We start from the raw sequence: 6,437 nt of genomic DNA on the forward strand, positions 1-6,437 counted from the left end.
TTCTCATATGGGGGCTACATAATTCCTCTTCTAAATTTCTGAAATGTTAATTGCATGCTTTCCTTTTAAGAGGTAACCTGCAAATAGAATTTGAAAACTCTATAGTAATATCCTCAGTTATTCAGCCAAAATACCCATAGGTAATTGCCGACTGTAACAGGCTATATTGTTTTTGACATGAGTACTATTTAAATGATATATGGGTGTATGTTTGTTTTTCAGTTTTTCTTTAGAGTGCAGAGTTTTATACATGTTTTGCTTTCTCCTCAATATTTTAAAAAGCTCATTCTTTAAGTAATTCCCTCACTAATAAATATTAGTGGATTATATAAAGACTAGAGGCCAGGTGCACAAAATTCATGCACTGGAGGGGGGTCCCTCAGCCCGGCCTGCCCCTTCTCACAGTCTGGGAGCCCAATCTCCTGCAGCCCCTCCTCCAAGTCCCCCCACCCCAATCAACCTCTCCTACTCCAATTGAGGGCAGGGCAGCCAGTCAAGTCTGAGCTGAGAAGACCTTCCAAGAAAGAAGGCCTAGCAATAAAGCACAAACCAGAGGAGCCCACTTACTGACAACTTAAGCCTGCTCCCTGGGGGGCCTAAGCCACAGTCTGGCTCCCTCTGCCAGAGGTGACCAGCTGATCAGGGAAAGGCACCACCCCCATCACCCCCTCACTGCTGCTGCCTCTGGCCTCCCTCTGAAGGAGGTGACCTGGCGATCAGGGGAAGGAGACACCCCCATCACACCTCTGTTGCTTCCACTGCCAGCTGTAAGGCTGCCTGAGCCTCAGCCTTCGCAGCCACTGCAGCTTGCCTGAGCCTCGGGCCCTTGCAGCGGCAGCAGCCATCAGTGGCTTGCCTGAGTCCTGTGCCCGCCCTGGGCAAGCGGCAGCTGCCATTGCTTCCCCACCCCCTTCCCTGACCACCCCCTTCCCTGACGCTGCAAGTCCCCACCCACCCGCGCCTGCTGTCTGCGCAGCCTGCTGATCAGTCATTACTGTGATGGCGTCCTGACCAATTTGTATATTACCCTATTATTAGATAGATAAATGAAAGATGGATTTCTTAGAAAGGACATATTGAGCTCAGCTCTCAGCCTCCCTTGCCCGCCTCCTCCTTACCACCCTATGATCTCTCTCCTAAGAGGTCCTGAGTCAGGAAAACGCTGCAGAGTGTAGTTAGTTGGGAAGGGTTGATAAGCAGCAAATGAAATGAGATAGTGTTTCATTCACTCCTGCTCATTCATTCTCTATCTGCTTGACACTTTGGATTTCTGTTGTTTGCTCTGGTTTGTGCTTTATTGCTATGCCTTCTTTCTTGGAAGGTCTTCTCAGCTCAGACTTGACTGGAAATGCTCACTATCCTTTCTAAGGGAAAGAAATGATACAATATTGTAAGACCAAGACAATTATAATACTGTAATGCTATTTATCCAAGCTTAGCATTATTTTTCTTTTTTCTCTCCTAAAATAAGAATTTTTTTCCTTGGTGGGGGGGGGGGATGAGGGGAAGGACAGAAGACCCCTGTTTTGATAAACTTTTGATGAACACCTCCATTCATAATAACCTCTATTGATGACCCAGTGACACTTACTAACAATGCTTCTCAGCTCAATCTTGCACTGGCTTGAATTTTACTTAACTTTCTCCTGTGCATCTTAAAAGAGTAAAGATGATACCTTCAGGACCTGTTTTAGTCCTTTCAGCAACCAGCAGGGTGACAGAATTTTTGATTAAGTAAATTTCATTACATATATGCTTCCTTTTTATAGAGTATTGGAATGAGAAACATTCTCCCTGTGTGAGTCCTGCTGATCTCTCTCACCCGTAGGCTGCAGTAAATGCACAGGGGCAGAGAGAACCCAAGCAAAAAGCTCCCTGTCCACTCCTCACCCCACCAAGTTCTAAACAACGCATTAGCAAAAATGCTGAAATAAATGGGGGAAATTGTAGCCTCATGGGGTATAATCTTCCAAGATTCTGCCTTTTAGGGTAATTTTGTTATCCATTTCTTTCCTAATACTTCCCACTCCTTTGTAAAATCCACTAAAATAAGCGTGCCCACATTTTTCTTAATATAACCTAAGGCCTTAGTAATCAGTTACTTCCTCTTTTATCACTTTCCTCTTGTATTCATTACCTTTCCATGACATAATATATCTAAAATATTATATCTAGTAATTGAATTGGTGGCTAAAATTAAACACATTTTAGTGTCATCTACATTATAACAAGGATAATAGTGTCTTCTCAAAAGCAACCTCACTGAATCTTTTACACATAAAAACAAAATTAAAACTGACTACAGTTAATGCTGTCTCTTCTGACAAATAAGAATTTGTTAAACAAATAACCAAATTATTGGTTTAAAGCAAAAAACAACAACTCAGTAAACTATTAGTTTACACTTTAATATTTAAATGCAATAAATGAACAAATACAATAAAACAGCATGGTCACAATTTTTTTGGTTATCAAATTATTCTGACTCTACATGTATAAACTATGGGGTAAAAAATTTTAAGTGATGCCTGATTAAAATAGACATATTATGGGAATAGCACTGAATTAGATAATATTTTGGCAAAGGCACTTCACACTTTTTGTGCTGCCTCAGGATAAACATCAGGGCTTGATTTATAATGTATTGTTCTAAGTCAAAATGGATGCCTTGATTTATAATTGAGTGAAATAAGTTGTTAAAAATGGATGTGCATACTCAGATATGATGTAAGAGAATTAAATAAATGCAAATATTAAATTTGATTTTATTATCAGAATGTACTTCTCAAAGACACGAACGGTATCATTTTTGAGAGAGGTTATTATAAAAAACCTATGTTGTTAGGAAATATTTAACACCTTGGGGAACATAATAAAATACTATCTTGCACATAAAAGTTTTGAAATTCTGACTTTATTCAATGCTATCCAATAAAGTCATGTATAAATAGACATGTGTTGGGTTTTCAATATTCATCTTAATAATTTTATCTTGAATTTATAGGTGATGTTTTCTGGATCAGAAGCAGTTTTATTAATAACAGGTGCATCGCCCCCTCTCCTGCCCCTGGGAATGTGTCCTGAGAGCCAGGTTAGCCATGTAAGCAGTCAGGTACTCCATAGGTGAAGGACAAGGAAAGATGTTTTCCTGCTTTTAAAGGATGTGGAGGCAGCTGTCCCTCTGCCCTCCTGAAAGGGTATCCTTGGAAATTTAAGGGATCTGAAATCTAATCCCAGCCCTTTGATATGTACTAGTAAATAAAATCTTCCAGTATCTACTTTTAAGACCAAGAGAAGTCTGTCTTCAAGCACAGGGCTTCATCTTAAATTTTGTTTCCTTTTTTCTTTCTTCCTGTCTTTCTTTCTTTCTTTCTTTCTTTCTTTCTTTCTTTCTTTCTTTCTTTCTTTCTTTCTTTCTTTCTTTCTTCCTTCCTTCCTTCCTTCCTTCCTTCCTTCCTCCCTCTCTCCCTCCCTCCCTCCCTCCCTCCCTCCCTTTCTTTCTTTCTTTCTTTCTTTCTTTCTTTCTTTCTTTCTTTCTTTCTCTCTCTCTCCCCCTCTCTCTCCCTCTCTCTCTTTCCTTTTTTTTTTTTTTTTTTAACAGGGACTGGCAACAGAGTCCTGGGATGAGTAACACCTGATTGGCCTGGGTGCTGGTCCCACGATTGCCCTAAGCAGTCTGGCTCAGGCCAATCACCCATGCCTCCCCAGATGCCCTAGTCAGAGTCACTGTGCAGCCTCACCTTGCCCTCTGCCAGCTGCAAAGGACCAGGCTCTGACCCAAGTCTGTGTGGGGACAGGGTCATTGGAGGCCAGAACGGGGACTGAACTCACCTACATGGCCACAAATATATAGCTGTCCAGGAGACTGGAGGCAAAACCCTGGGGTCCAATCCCATATCTTTCAAGGTCCAAGGCTGCAGCCACCTGAATGCACTGAGCCATTGCACATCCTTAGGGTTAAGTACTCCTCGGGCAGCTGCCAGGTGTCTGGAATCTTCTCAAGAGCCTATTCCTTCCTGTTCCTGCAGCCTTTCCCTAAAGGGAAGTCCCCAGCCATTGCTCTCTCTTCCTGACTCAGCCCAGCTGCCACAGCCTGATCCCTGGACCCAACCCCTCCTTCAGGACTGTTCTCCTCTTTGGAGTACCATGTTTTTCTTGCTGTTCATCTCTGGTGACCAAGATTCTCCAAGTTCTAGGCTTCATCTCTCACCATAAATACTGAGGAAAAATTTGCTCAGGTCTCAGGGCCCCTAGTTCCTAGTCCAGGCTATAACCCTATAGTCTACCCAGGAAAAAAGAGAAGTTTTAGTTTCCTTTCTCTTTGGGGGTCAGGGACATTGACTATGCAAAGGGCTACAGATGTGATTGTTCTAGTATCTAGAAGGTTATGTGTTTATAGGGGCAATGAGCAAACCAGAAAGTGTGACTTACCCACAGTATCCCTCAGTATTAGCTCTCTCTACATAATGGATTTAATTATATTAGAAGAAATAAAAGAGTGATAGCTCTTTATTTAAAGTACTTTATGTATAAACTAGAGGCTCTGTGCACAAAATTCGTGCATGGGGGAGGGAGGGGAGTCCCTCAGGCCGTCCTGCACGCTCTCCAATCAGGGACCCCTTGGGGGATGTCTGACTGTCAGTTTAGGCCTAATCCCGCAGTCCAGGTCCCTCTTGCAATCCAGGACCACTGGCTCCTAACCACTCACCTGCCTGCCAGCCTAATGCCCCTAACTGCTCTCTTGCCTGCCTGGTCTCCCCTAACTGCCTCTGCTTGCCTAGTCCTTTGTCGGCCTGGTTGCCCCCAATGTGCATATGGCTGGGGTCCTTCAGTCTGGCCTGTGCCCTCTCACAGTCCGGGAGCCCTCAGAGGATGTCCTTGGGGCAGCAAGCCTAAGCCAGCAGTCATACATCCTTAGCTCTGCTATGAAGGTGGTAGAGGCTCCCGCTACCACTGCTGTACTTGCCAGCTGTGAGCCCAGCTCAGGGGTTCTGGCTGAGTGGCACTCCCCCTGTGGGAGTGCACTGACCACAAGGGGGCAGTTCCTGCATTGAGCGTCTGCCTCTGGTGATCAGTGTGCATCATAGCGACTGGTTGTTCCATCGTTAGGTCTTTTATTATATAGGATGGGAGGGACTGACAGAGGTCAGAGGGGAGGGTGATGGACATAGACAAAAGTGTGGTGATAGCCAGAGGTGGGGTGGCTGGGGGAGAGGGTAAAGAGGGGGAAAGGGAGACATCTATAAAAGTGTCAATAATAAAATAAAAACAATCATATACCACTACACTACACACCTATTAGGAAAAAAAATATATACATTATGAACTATGTATTTACTACTTTGATAAAATTTTAAAAATTAAAAAGAAAGAATTTCGTGCAGAAAGGAGTGTTGTTGAAGTGTATTTATTTATTTATTATTTTTATGGTAAACCTAAGGAAGCTTCAGAGTCCCTGTGAGGACTGGATTTGTTCTGGGGGAGAGAGCAAGCAAGTTACAATCAGCAGCATTTTGGATAACCTGCCTGAAATGATTTAAAAGAGAAAGGGACAGATTCCCCAAGCCTACAGTTATTTATAATTCATTTTCTTATTCTAAATAAAGTCATTTTTGAACCTTATTAACTCCCCCCCCTAAAATTAGTCCTTCAGATTCAGTAAACTTTAGGCCTCACAAAACCTGTGTTAGTCCCTGAGGGTTGGGGTCCCCAAAGGAGTTTGGATTCATCATTATATTTATTTGCTCCTTTTAATTCTTGTTCTAGAGGGAGAGTGAGGACAGTTTTATACTCAGTAATTTTTATAATAAGAATTGTAGTGGAACCTGCTCCTTCTTTGGCTGTTTATGGGTTTACCTTATACGGGATCTCACAGAGACTTTAAGCCCTTTGACGACAGAGACAGAGCTGTATTGTGTTTCTATAATACAGGCACAAAGTTACTACAACTTTTATAAATATTTGTTGAAAAAAACAGATAAATTTCAGTGCCATGAAGCATTACTTTTCTTTCTGCTCCATCTCTTTATTGAGACTTTTGTGCAAAGCATAAGGCTGAGGGGATGAGCAGGTAGAGTGGAGTAAAGTTGCTTTTTCCAAACCCTAGATCCCATACTTCGATTTTACATAGTAGATGCATTTCTGAAAGACATTTTGAATTGGGTATATTAGATTTTGCTAATACCAACTTCTTTTACTCATAGAGATTATTTTTAATGATGTTTAAATGTTTTGTACTATAAGATGCAAAATATTTTGCTTATTTCAAGAATCTTTGTGCATTCTTTCAGTAGTAAAGTGAATTATCAACGTGGTAAGTCTATTTTGCTTAAAATGGGGCATGCCAGTACTAAATTCAGTTCTAACAATGACTAATTTGCACACCATGTGTGGAGTTAAATGGCTGTTGTACATAATCATTTTTTTTAGTCCCTTTG

This window comes from Myotis yumanensis, unplaced genomic scaffold (genome assembly GCF_028538775.1).
Source record: "Myotis yumanensis isolate MYYU_CA2020_CCGP unplaced genomic scaffold, mMyoYum1.0.hap1 SCAF_7, whole genome shotgun sequence".
NCBI lineage: Eukaryota > Metazoa > Chordata > Mammalia > Chiroptera > Vespertilionidae > Myotis > Myotis yumanensis.